General features: G+C 37.6%; 4 non-coding genes across 4 annotated transcripts; all 4 read right to left on the reverse strand.

The window, feature by feature from the left end:
• Positions 1-1,487: 1,487 nt before the first annotated feature.
• On the reverse strand, positions 1,488-1,560 carry trnaa-agc (transfer RNA alanine (anticodon AGC)). The gene has a single exon. It is a non-coding gene; the product is annotated as a tRNA-Ala (tRNA).
• A 2,801-nt stretch (positions 1,561-4,361) lies between these two features.
• On the reverse strand, positions 4,362-4,434 carry trnaa-agc (transfer RNA alanine (anticodon AGC)). Its single transcript has one exon. It is a non-coding gene; the product is annotated as a tRNA-Ala (tRNA).
• A 3,816-nt stretch (positions 4,435-8,250) lies between these two features.
• On the reverse strand, positions 8,251-8,323 carry trnaa-agc (transfer RNA alanine (anticodon AGC)). Its single transcript has one exon. It is a non-coding gene; the product is annotated as a tRNA-Ala (tRNA).
• A 1,894-nt stretch (positions 8,324-10,217) lies between these two features.
• Positions 10,218-10,290, reverse strand: trnaa-agc (transfer RNA alanine (anticodon AGC)). The gene has a single exon. It is a non-coding gene; the product is annotated as a tRNA-Ala (tRNA).
• Between the last annotated feature and the right edge of the window lie 2,470 nt (positions 10,291-12,760).

Raw genomic sequence — 12,760 nt, forward strand, 5'->3', positions numbered from 1 at the left:
TAGCTAGCTAGATAGATAGATAGATAGATAGATAGATAGATAGATAGATAGATAGATAGATAGACATTTTATTGATCCCAGAGGAAATTCAAGCATCCAGAAGCAATTTCTGTAAATATCCACTGGATAGCATAACGTTAAGGTCTTGTTTTTTGACCTGGACAAATCAGCCTTAAGTTAAAAGCAACTTACTTGTGACTTGCGCAACAATCATCTCTAGTATTCCATGAATACGAATTCATCAAGCTCTTTACTAGAATACGATGCTAAAACTGGGAAGGACCGTCAAACAACGGTCTCATTTCTTCATGGCCTGGATTCCGCAACATAGAAACATTTCTGTCGATGTAAACCTATTCCACATAATGTTATTACTAGGAAGAAGAAATCATTTTCATGAAATTTTCTCTGAAGGAGAGCTTTCATATGTATTTTTTGTACATATATTATCTATACCTGTTTATAGATGTTTCTATGGTAGTAATCTAAGCCCGTTGCAATTTAGGGACTGCAACTTACAGTGAAAACAGGTAGCATACTGGAGGATGCGGGCGTCGATCCCGCTACCTCTCGCATGCTAAGCGAGCACTCTACCATTTGAGCTAATCCCCCACATCAGAAGTCAGAAAGTGCGCCACTCTGAGCACGGGAGGTGAATGACAGCTGCCTGTTTGGTAAAATGTCTTTGCAGAATTAGTTTATCCAGAACAACGTACAAAAGTGCTACGAAGTCTCCATCAATGAATACATCAGTACTATTGGTTCAGTACCATCAGAACCAATAATAGCAAATTATTATGCATTATTTCAACGTGGTTGTAAATCTGCCCCACATGCTGTTATTACCTGGAACAAATCAGTTCATAATATATTGTTTAAAGAAGTCCATTTCTTTGCGTAATTTGAAGTTTCTTTCAGACTCATTCACTGCACTTACCCATTAAAAATGATTGGATCATAGATAGATAGATAGATAGATAGATAGATAGATAGATAGATAGATATTTTATTGATCCCAGAGGAAATTCAAGCATCCAGAAGCAATTTCTGTAAATATCCACTGGATAGCATAACGTTAAGGTCTTGTTTTTTGACCTGGACAAATCAGCCTTAAGTTAAAAGCAACTTACTTGTGACTTGCGCAACAATCATCTGTAGTATTCCATGAATACGAATTCATCAAGCTCTTTACTAGAATACGATGCTAAAACTGGGAAGGACCGTCAAACAACGGTCTCATTTCTTCATGGCCTGGATTCCGCAACATAGAAACATTTCTGTCGATGTAAACCTATTCCACATAATGTTATTACTAGGAAGAAGAAATCATTTTCATGAAATTTTCTCTGAAGGAGAGCTTTCATATGTATTTTTTGTACATATAGCTACATATATTATCTATACCTGTTTATAGATGTTTCTAGGGTAGTAATCTAAGTCTGTTGCAATTTAGGGACTGCAACTTACAGTGAAAACAGGTAGCATACTGGAGGATGCGGGCGTCGATCCCGCTACCTCTCGCATGCTAAGCGAGCGCTCTACCATTTGAGCTAATCCCCCATATCAGAAGTGGGAAAGTGCGCCACTCTGAGCACGGGAGGTGAATGACAGCTGCCTGTTTGGTAAAATGTCTTTGCAGAATTTGTTTATCCAGAACAACGTACAAAAGTGCTACGAAGTCTCCATCAATGAATACATCAGTACTATTGGTTCAGTACCATCAGAACCAATAATAGCAAATTATTATGCATTACTTCAACGTGGTTGTAAATCTGCCCCACATGCTGTTATTACCTGGAACAAATCAGTTCATAATATATTGTTTAAAGAAGTCCATTTCTTTGCGTAATTTGAAGTTTCTTTCAGACTCATTCACTGCACTTACCCATTAAACATGATTGGATCATAGCTAGCTAGCTAGCTAGCTAGCTAGCTAGATAGATAGCTAGATAGATAGATAGACAGATAGATATTTTATTGATCCCAGAGGAAATTTAAGCATCCAGAAGCAATTTCTGTAAATATCCACTGGATAGCATAACGTTAAGGTCTTGTTTTTTGACCTAGACAAATCAGCCTTAAGTTAAAAGCAACTTACTTGTGACTTGCGCAACAATCATCTCTAGTATTCCATGAATACGAATTCATCAAGCTCTTTACTAGAATACGATGCTAAAACTGGGAAGGACCGTCAAACAACGGTCTCATTTCTTCATGGCCTGGATTCCGCAACATAGAAACATTTCTGTCGATGTAAACCTATTCCACATAATGTTATTACTAGGAAGAAGAAATCATTTTCATGAAATTTTCTCTGAAGGAGAGCTTTCATATGTATTTTTTGTACATATAGCTACATATATTATCTATACCTGTTTATAGATGTTTCTAGGGTAGTAATCTAAGTCCGTTGCAATTTAGGGAATGCAACTTACAGTGAAAACAGGTAGCATACTGGAGGATGCAGGCGTCGATCCCGCTACCTCTCGCATGCTAAGCGAGCGCTCTACCATTTGAGCTAATCCCCCATGTCAGAAGTCAGAAAGTGCGCCACTCTGAGCACGGGAGGTGAATGACAGCTGCCTGTTTGGTAAAATGTCTTTGCAGAATTTGTTTATCCAGAACAACGTACAAAAGTGCTACGAAGTCTCCATCAATGAATACATCAGTACTATTGGTTCAGTACCATCAGAACCAATAATAGCAAATTATTATGCATTATTTCAACGTGGTTGTAAATCTGCCCCACATGCTGTTATTACCTGGAACAAATCAGTTCATAATATATTGTTTAAAGAAGTCCATTTCTTTGCGTAATTTGAAGTTTCTTTCAGACTCATTCACTGCACTTACCCATTAAACATGATTGGATCATAGCTAGCTAGCTAGCTAGCTAGATAGCTATATAGATAGATAGATAGATATTTTATTGATCCCAGAGGAAATTCAAGCATCCAGAAGCAATTTCTGTAAATATCCACTGGATAGCATAAAGTTAAGGTCTTGTTTTTTGACCTGGACAAATCAGCCTTAAGTTAAAAGCAACTTACTTGTGACTTGCGCAACAATCATCTCTAGTATTCCATGAATACGAATTCATCAAGCTCTTTACTAGAGTACGATGCTAAAACTGGGAAGGACCGTCAAACAACGGTCTCATTTCTTCATGGCCTGGATTCCGCAACATAGAAACATTTCTGTCGATGTAAACCTATTCCACATAATGTTATTACTAGGAAGAAGAAATCATTTTCATGAAATTTTCTCTGAAGGAGAGCTTTCATATGTATTTTTTGTACATATAACTACACATATTATTTATACCTGTTTCTACGGTAGTAATCTAAGTCCGTTGCAATTTAGGGACTGCAACTTACAGTGAAAACCGGTAGCATACTGGAGGATGCGGGCATCGATCCCGCTACTTCTCGCATGCAAAGCGAGCGCTCTACCATTTGAGCTAATCCCCCACGTCAAGAAGCAGAAAGTGCGCCACTCTGAGCACGGGAGGTGAATGACAGCTGCCTGTTTGGTAAAATGTCTTTGCAGAATTAGTTTATCCAGAACAACGTACAAAAGTGCTACGAAGTCTCCATCAATGAATACATCAGTACTATTGGTTCAGTACCATCAGAACCAATAATAGCAAATTATTATGCATTATTTCAACGTGGTTGTAAATCTGCCCCACATGCTGTTATTACCTGGAACAAATCAGTTCATAATATATTGTTTAAAGAAGTCCATTTCTTTGCGTAATTTGAAGTTTCTTTCAGACTCATTCACTGCACTTACCCATTAAAAATGATTGGATCATAGATAGATAGATAGATAGATAGATAGATAGATAGATAGATAGATAGATAGATAGATAGATATTTTATTGATCCCAGAGGAAATTCAAGCATCCAGAAGCAATTTCTGTAAATATCCACTGGATAGCATAACGTTAAGGTCTTGTTTTTTGACCTGGACAAATCAGCCTTAAGTTAAAAGCAACTTACTTGTGACTTGCGCAACAATCATCTCTAGTATTCCATGAATACGAATTCATCAAGCTCTTTACTAGAATACGATGCTAAAACTGGGAAGGACCGTCAAACAACGGTCTCATTTCTTCATGGCCTGGATTCCGCAACATAGAAACATTTCTGTCGATGTAAACCTATTCCACATAATGTTATTACTAGGAAGAAGAAATCATTTTCATGAAATTTTCTCTGAAGGAGAGCTTTCATATGTATTTTTTGTACATATAGCTACATATATTATCTATACCTGTTTATAGATGTTTCTAGGGTAGTAATCTAAGTCTGTTGCAATTTAGGGACTGCAACTTACAGTGAAAACAGGTAGCATACTGGAGGATGCGGGCGTCGATCCCGCTACCTCTCGCATGCTAAGCGAGCGCTCTACCATTTGAGCTAATCCCCCATATCAGAAGTGGGAAAGTGCGCCACTCTGAGCACGGGAGGTGAATGACAGCTGCCTGTTTGGTAAAATGTCTTTGCAGAATTTGTTTATCCAGAACAACGTACAAAAGTGCTACGAAGTCTCCATCAATGAATACATCAGTACTATTGGTTCAGTACCATCAGAACCAATAATAGCAAATTATTATGCATTACTTCAACGTGGTTGTAAATCTGCCCCACATGCTGTTATTACCTGGAACAAATCAGTTCATAATATATTGTTTAAAGAAGTCCATTTCTTTGCGTAATTTGAAGTTTCTTTCAGACTCATTCACTGCACTTACCCATTAACAATGTTTGGATCATAGCTAGCTAGCTAATTAGCTAGATAGATAGATAGATAGATAGATAGATAGATAGATAGATAGATAGATAGATAGATAGATATTTTATTGATCCCAGAGGAAATTCAAGCATCCAGAAGCAATTTCTGTAAATATCCACTGGATAGCATAGCGTTAAGGTCTTGTTTTTTGACCTGGACAAATCAGCCTTAAGTTAAAAGCAACTTACTTGTGACTTGCGCAACAATCATCTCTAGTATTCCATGAATACGAATTCATCAAGCTCTTTACTAGAATACGATGCTAAAACTGGGAAGGACCGTCAAACAACGGTCTCATTTCTTCATGGCCTGGATTCCGCAACATAGAAACATTTCTGTCGATGTAAACCTATTCCACATAATGTTATTACTAGGAAGAAGAAATCATTTTCATGAAATTTTCTCTGAAGGAGAGCTTTCATATGTATTTTTTGTACATATAGCTACATATATTATCTATACCTGTTTATAGATGTTTCTAGGGTAGTAATCTAAGTCTGTTGCAATTTAGGGACTGCAACTTACAGTGAAAACAGGTAGCATACTGGAGGATGCGGGCGTCGATCCAGCTACCTCTCGCATGCTAAGCGAGCGCTCTACCATTTGAGCTAATCCCCCATATCCGAAGTCGGAAAGTGCGCCACTCTGAGCACGGGAGGTGAATGACAGCTGCCTGTTTGGTAAAATGTCTTTGCAGAATTTGTTTATCCAGAACAACGTACAAAAGTGCTACGAAGTCTCCATCAATGAATACATCAGTACTATTGGTTCAGTACCATCAGAACCAATCATAGCAAATTATTATGCATTACTTCAACGTGGTTGTAAATCTGCCCCACATGCTGTTATTACCTGGAACAAATCAGTTCATAATATATTGTTTAAAGAAGTCCATTTCTTTGCGTAATTTGAAGTTTCTTTCAGACTCATTCACTGCACTTACCCATTAACAATGTTTGGATCATAGCTAGCTAGTTAGCTAGCTAGATAGATAGATAGATAGATAGATATTTTATTGATCCCAGAGGAAATTCAAGCATCCAGAAGCAATTTCTGTAAATATCCACTGGATAGCATAACGTTAAGGTCTTGTTTTTTGACCTGGACAAATCAGCCTTAAGTTAAAAGCAACTTACTTGTGACTTGCGCAACAATCATCTCTAGTATTCCATGAATACGAATTCATCAAGCTCTTTACTAGAATACGATGCTAAAACTGGGAAGGACCGTCAAACAACGGTCTCATTTCTTCATGGCCTGGATTCCGCAACATAGAAACATTTCTGTCGATGTAAACCTATTCCACATAATGTTATTACTAGGAAGAAGAAATCATTTTCATGAAATTTTCTCTGAAGGAGAGCTTTCATATGTATTTTTTGTACATATATTATCTATACCTGTTTATAGATGTTTCTATGGTAGTAATCTAAGTCCGTTGCAATTTAGGGACTGCAACTTAAAGTGAAAACAGGTAGCATACTGGAGGATGCGGGCATCGATCTCGCTACCTCTCGCATGCTAAGCGAGCGCTCTACCATTTGAGCTAATCCCCCACATCAGAAGTCAGAAAGTGCGCCACTCTGAGCACGGGAGGTGAATGACAGCTGCCTGTTTGGTAAAATGTCTTTGCAGAATTAGTTTATCCAGAACAACGTACAAAAGTGCTACGAAGTCTCCATCAATGAATACATCAGTACTATTGGTTCAGTACCATCAGAACCAATAATAGCAAATTATTATGCATTATTTCAACGTGGTTGTAAATCTGCCCCACATGCTGTTTTACCTGGAACAAATCAGTTCATAATATATTGTTTAAAGAAGTCCATTTCTTTGCGTAATTTGAAGTTTCTTTCAGACTCATTCACTGCACTTACCCATTAAACATGATTGGATCATAGCTAGCTAGCTAGCTAGCTAGCTAGATAGATAGATAGATAGATAGATAGATAGATAGATAGATATTTTATTGATCCCAGAGGAAATTCAAGCATCCAGAAGCAATTTCTGTAAATATCCACTGGATAGCATAACGTTAAGGTCTTGTTTTTTGACCTGGACAAATCAGCCTTAAGTTAAAAGCAACTTACTTGTGACTTGCGCAACAATCATCTCTAGTATTCCATGAATACGAATTCATCAAGCTCTTTACTAGAATACGATGCTAAAACTGGGAAGGACCGTCAAACAACGGTCTCATTTCTTCATGGCCTGGATTCCGCAACATAGAAACATTTCTGTCGATGTAAACCTATTCCACATAATGTTATTACTAGGAAGAAGAAATCATTTTCATGAAATTTTCTCTGAAGGAGAGCTTTCATATGTATTTTTTGTACATATAACTACATATATTATCTATACCTGTTTATAGACAGTTTCTAGGGTAGTAATCTAAGTCCATTGCAATTTAGGGACTGCAACTTACAGTGAAAACCGGTAGCATACTGGAGGATGCGGGCATCGTCCCGCTACCTCTCGCATGCAAAGCGAGCGCTCTACCATTTGAGCTAATCCCCCACGTCAAGAAGCAGAAAGTGCGCCACTCTGAGCACGGGAGGTGAATGACAGCTGCCTGTTTGGTAAAATGTCTTTGCAGAATTAGTTTATCCAGAACAACGTACAAAAGTGCTACGAAGTCTCCATCAATGAATACATCAGTACTATTGGTTCAGTACCATCAGAACCAATAATAGCAAATTATTATGCATTACTTCAACGTGGTTGTAAATCTGCCCCACATGCTGTTATTACCTGGAACAAATCAGTTCATAATATATTGTTTAAAGAAGTCCATTTCTTTGCGTAATTTGAAGTTTCTTTCAGACTCATTCACTGCACTTACCCATTAAAAATGATTGGATCATAGCTAGCTAGCTAGCTAGCTAGCTAGCTAGATAGATAGATAGATAGATAGATAGATAGATAGATAGATAGATAGATAGATAGATAGATAGATAGATATTTTATTGATCCCAGAGGAAATTCAAGCATCCAGAAGCAATTTCTGTAAATATCCACTGGATAGCATAACGTTAAGGTCTTGTTTTTTGACCTGGACAAATCAGCCTTAAGTTAAAAGCAACTTACTTGTGACTTGCGCAACAATCATCTCTAGTATTCCATGAATACGAATTCATCAAGCTCTTTACTAGAATACGATGCTAAAACTGGGAAGGACCGTCAAACAACGGTCTCATTTCTTCATGGCCTGGATTCCGCAACATAGAAACATTTCTGTCGATGTAAACCTATTCCACATAATGTTATTACTAGGAAGAAGAAATCATTTTCATGAAATTTTCTCTGAAGGAGAGCTTTCATATGTATTTTTTGTACATATAGCTACATATATTATCTATACCTGTTTATAGATGTTTCTAGGGTAGTAATCTAAGTCTGTTGCAATTTAGGGACTGCAACTTACAGTGAAAACAGGTAGCATACTGGAGGATGCGGGCGTCGATCCCGCTACCTCTCGCATGCTAAGCGAGCGCTCTACCATTTGAGCTAATCCCCCATATCAGAAGTTGGAAAGTGCGCCACTCTGAGCACGGGAGGTGAATGACAGCTGCCTGTTTGGTAAAATGTCTTTGCAGAATTTGTTTATCCAGAACAACGTACAAAAGTGCTACGAAGTCTCCATCAATGAATACATCAGTACTATTGGTTCAGTACCATCAGAACCAATAATAGCAAATTATTATGCATTACTTCAACGTGGTTGTAAATCTGCCCCACATGCTGTTATTACCTGGAACAAATCAGTTCATAATATATTGTTTAAAGAAGTCCATTTCTTTGCGTAATTTGAAGTTTCTTTCAGACTCATTCACTGCACTTACCCATTAAACATGATTGGATCATAGCTAGCTAGCTAGCTAGATAGATAGATAGATAGATAGATAGATAGATAGATAGATAGATAGATAGATAGATAGATATTTTATTGATCCCAGAGGAAATTCAAGCATCCAGAAGCAATTTCTGTAAATATCCACTGGATAGCATAACGTTAAGGTCTTGTTTTTTGACCTGGACAAATCAGCCTTAAGTTAAAAGCAACTTACTTGTGACTTGCGCAACAATCATCTCTAGTATTCCATGAATACGAATTCATCAAGCTCTTTACTAGAATACGATGCTAAAACTGGGAAGGACCGTCAAACAACGGTCTCATTTCTTCATGGCCTGGATTCCGCAACATAGAAACATTTCTGTCGATGTAAACCTATTCCACATAATATTATTACTAGGAAGAAGAAATCATTTTCATGAAATTTTCTCTGAAGGAGAGCTTTCATATGTATTTTTTGTACATATAACTACATATATTATCTATACCTGTTTATAGACAGTTTCTAGGGTAGTAATCTAAGTCCATTGCAATTTAGGGACTGCAACTTACAGTGAAAACCGGTAGCATACTGGAGGATGCCGGCATCGATCCCGCTACTTCTCGCATGCTAAGCGAGCGCTCTACCATTTGAGCTAATCCCCCACGTATAGAAGCAGAAAGTGCGCCACTCTGAGCACGGGAGGTGAATGACAGCTGCCTGTTTGGTAAAATGTCTTTGCAGAATTAGTTTATCCAGAACAACGTACAAAAGTGCTACGAAGTCTCCATCAATGAATACATCAGTACTATTGGTTCAGTACCATCAGAACCAATAATAGCAAATTATTATGCATTATTTCAACGTGGTTGTAAATCTGCCCCACATGCTGTTATAACCTTGAACAAATCAGTTCATAATATATTGTTTAAAGAAGTCCATTTCTTTGCGTAATTTGAAGTTTCTTTCAGACTCATTCACTGCACTTACCCATTAAAAATGATTGGATCATAGCTAGCTAGCTAGCTAGCTAGCTAGATAGATAGATAGATAGATAGATAGATAGATAGATAGATAGATAGATAGATAGATAGATAGATAGATAGATATTTTATTGATCCCAGAGGAAATTCAAGCATCCAGAAGCAATTTCTGTAAATATCCACTGGATAGCATAAAGTTAAGGTCTTGTTTTTTGACCTGGACAAATCAGCCTTAAGTTAAAAGCAACTTACTTGTGACTTGCGCAACAATCATCTCTAGTATTCCATGAATACGAATTCATCAAGCTCTTTACTAGAGTACGATGCTAAAACTGGGAAGGACCGTCAAACAACGGTCTCATTTCTTCATGGCCTGGATTCCGCAACATAGAAACATTTCTGTCGATGTAAACCTATTCCACATAATGTTATTACTAGGAAGAAGAAATTTTCTCTGAAGGAGAGCTTTCATATGTATTTTTTGTACATATAACTACACATATTATCTATACCTGTTTATAGATGTTTCTACAGTAGTAATCTAAGTCTGCTGCAATTTAGGGACTGCAACTTACAGTGAAAACAGGTAGCATACTGGAGGATGCGGGCGTCGATCCCGCTACCTCTCGCATGCTAAGCGAGCGCTCTACCATTTGAGCTAATCCCCCATATCAGAAGCCAGAAAGTGCGCCACTCTGAGCACGGGAGGTGAATGACAGCTGCCTGTTTGGTAAAATGTCTTTGCAGAATTAGTTTATCCAGAACAACGTACAAAAGTGCTACGAAGTCTCCATCAATGAATACATCAGTACTATTGGTTCAGTACCATCAGAACCAATAATAGCAAATTATTATGCATTATTTCAACGTGGTTGTAAATCTTCCCCACATGCTGTTATTACCTTGAACAAATCAGTTCATAATATATTGTTTAAAGAAGTCCATTTCTTTGCGTAATTTGAAGTTTCTTTCAGACTCATTCACTGCACTTACCCATTAAAAACGATTGGATCATAGCTAGCTAGCTAGCTAGCTAGATAGATAGATAGATAGATAGATAGATAGATATTTTATTGATCCCAGAGGAAATTCAAGCATCCAGAAGCAATTTCTGTAAATATCCACTGGATAGCATAAAGTTAAGGTCTTGTTTTTTGACCTGGACAAATCAGCCTTAAGTTAAAAGCAACTTACTTGTGACTTGCGCAACAATCATCTCTAGTATTCCATGAATACGAATTCATCAAGCTCTTTACTAGAATACGATGCTAAAACTGGGAAGGACCGTCAAACAACGGTCTCATTTCTTCATGGCCTGGATTCCGCAACATAGAAACATTTCTGTCGATGTAAACCTATTCCACATAATGTTATTACTAGGAAGAAGAAATCATTTTCATGAAATTTTCTCTGAAGGAGAGCTTTCATATGTATTTTTTGTACATATATTATCTATACCTGTTTATAGATGTTTCTATGGTAGTAATCTAAGTCCGTTGCAATTTAGGGACTGCAACTTACAATGAAAACAGTAGCATACTGGAGGATGCCGGCGTCGATCCCGCTACCTCTCGCATGCTAAGCGAGCGCTCTACCATTTGAGCTAATCCCCCACATTAGAAGTCAGAAAGTGCGCCACTCTGAGCACGGGAGGTGAATGACAGCTGCCTGTTTGGTAAAATGTCTTTGCAGAATTAGTTTATCCAGAACAACGTACAAAAGTGCTACGAAGTCTCCATCAATGAATACATCAGTACTATTGGTTCAGTACCATCAGAACCAATAATAGCAAATTATTATGCATTATTTCAACGTGGTTGTAAATCTGCCCCACATGCTGTTATTACCTGGAACAAATCAGTTCATAATATATTGTTTAAAGAAGTCCATTTCTTTGCGTAATTTGAAGTTTCTTTCAGACTCATTCACTGCACTTACCCATTAAACATGATTGGATCATAGCTAGCTAGCTAGCTAGCTAGCTAGATAGATAGATAGATAGATAGATAGATAGATAGATAGATAGATAGATAGATAGATAGATAGATATTTTATTTATCCCAGAGGAAATTCAAGCATCCAGAAGCAATTTCTGTAAATATCCACTGGATAGCATAACGTTAAGGTCTTGTTTTTTGACCTGGACAAATCAGCCTTAAGTTAAAAGCAACTTACTTGTGACTTGCGCAACAATCATCTCTAGTATTCCATGAATACGAATTCATCAAGCTCTTTACTAGAATACGATGCTAAAACTGGGAAGGACCGTCAAACAACGGTCTCATTTCTTCATGGCCTGGATTCCGCAACATAGAAACATTTCTGTCGATGTAAACCTATTCCACATAATGTTATTACTAATTTATTTGAAGTTTCTTTCAGACTCATTCACTGCACTTACCCATTAACAATGTTTGGATCATAGCTAGCTAGCTAGCTAGATAGCTAGATAGCTAGATAGATATTTTATTGATCCCAGAGGAAATTCAAGCATCCAGAAGCAATTTCTGTAAATATCCACTGGATAGCATAACGTTAAGGTCTTGTTTTTTGACCTGGACAAATCAGCCTTAAGTTAAAAGCAACTTACTTGTGACTTGCGCAACAATCATCTCTAGTATTCCATGAATACGAATTCATCAAGCTCTTTACTAGAATACGATGCTAAAACTGGGAAGGACCGTCAAACAACGGTCTCATTTCTTCATGGCCTGGATTCCGCAACATAGAAACATTTCTGTCGATGTAAACCTATTCCACATAATGTTATTACTAGGAAGAAGAAATCATTTTCATGAAATTTTCTCTGAAGGAGAGCTTTCATATGTATTTTTTGTACATATAACTACATATATTATCTATACCTGTTTATAGACAGTTTCTAGGGTAGTAATCTAAGTCCATTGCAATTTAGGGACTGCAACTTACAGTGAAAACCGGTAGCATACTGGAGGATGCCGGCATCGATCCCGCTACTTCTCGCATGCAAAGCGAGCGCTCTACCATTTGAGCTAATCCCCCACGTATAGAAGCAGAAAGTGCGCCACTCTGAGCACGGGAGGTGAATGACAGCTGCCTGTTTGGTAAAATGTCGTTGCAGAATTAGTTTATCCAGAACAACGTACAAAAGTGCTACGA

The sequence above is a fragment of the Hemibagrus wyckioides genome, linkage group LG14 (assembly GCF_019097595.1).
Source record: "Hemibagrus wyckioides isolate EC202008001 linkage group LG14, SWU_Hwy_1.0, whole genome shotgun sequence".
Lineage (NCBI taxonomy): Eukaryota > Metazoa > Chordata > Actinopteri > Siluriformes > Bagridae > Hemibagrus > Hemibagrus wyckioides.